This window comes from Chrysochloris asiatica, unplaced genomic scaffold, assembly GCF_000296735.1.
Source record: "Chrysochloris asiatica unplaced genomic scaffold, ChrAsi1.0 scaffold00082, whole genome shotgun sequence".
In the NCBI taxonomy this organism is placed as follows: Eukaryota; Metazoa; Chordata; class Mammalia; order Afrosoricida; family Chrysochloridae; genus Chrysochloris; species Chrysochloris asiatica.
In genome coordinates, this window is record NW_006408600.1 from 2,138,185 (window position 1) to 2,139,364 (window position 1,180).

Consider the following 1,180-nt stretch of genomic DNA (forward strand, 5'->3'; position numbering starts at 1 on the left):
TATTTAAAATACCAGTGGCATAGCCCTCAGATTCACAGCAACTCATGCAACCACAGCACGACAGACAGACGAGTGGTGATCGTTTGGTTTTATGTCGAAACTGTCACTTTAAATTTCGATGTCAGTCCTGATACAATCAATATGTTGTCTCCCAAGATAGTGGCTCCGAGAACAGCTGAGTGTCTTGAACTAGAAAACGATGGATTTCTATATTCTCCTACAAATTCCCCCAGCTGTAAGCCCTCCAATCTTCCAAACATACCTTTATATGTGTTTCAGAGTTCTAGCACCATCCCCTGAGCCTTCTTGGCCCGGTATTCCGTGTTGTTATTGACGGAGCTGTATTTCCTGCATCCTGTATTTATCAGAATAAATCCATAAACTCACATGTGGAGTGCTCAAAGGACATCTGTTTTACCACAGCAGAAAGGAACAAATTTGTGAAGCGAGTGCCAATCTCATTGAAGATTAAATTGATGAGTAGGACATACTAAAAATTAAAAACTTATGTGCATCAAAAGACTTCACCAGAAGAGTAAAAAGGGAACACACAGAATGGCAAAATATCTTTTGCAATGACACATCAGACATGGGACTTATTTCTAAAATATATGGAAACTACAACACCTCTACAAGGAAAAGACAAATAATCCAATTAAAAAATGGGTGCAGGACATGAACAGACACTTCACCAAGGAGGAGATCTGGGCAGCCAACAAACATATGAAGAAATGGTCACGATCACTAGCTGTTAGAGAGATGCAAATCAAAATAACAATGAGATATCATCTCACACCAACAATAACAGCAAAGATCAAAAAAGTAAAAGACAATAAATGTTGGCTGGGATGTGGAGAGACTGGGACACTCCTGCATTGCTGGTGGGATTGCAAAATGGTCCAATCTCTCTGGAAATTAATATGGCACTTCCTCAGAAGGTTGGAAATAGAAATACCTTGTTGTTGTTAGGTGCCATCGGGTCAGCACTGAGTCATAGAGACCTTATGCACAGCAGAATGAAACAATGTCCGATCCTGGGCCAACCTCATTACTGTTGCCACACTTGAGTCCATTGATGCTGCCACTTGGCCAATCCACTCATTGCGGGTCTTCCTCTTTTTCTCTGACCCTCCATCTTACTAAACATGATATCCTTCTCCAGAGACTTTTCCCTCCTGAC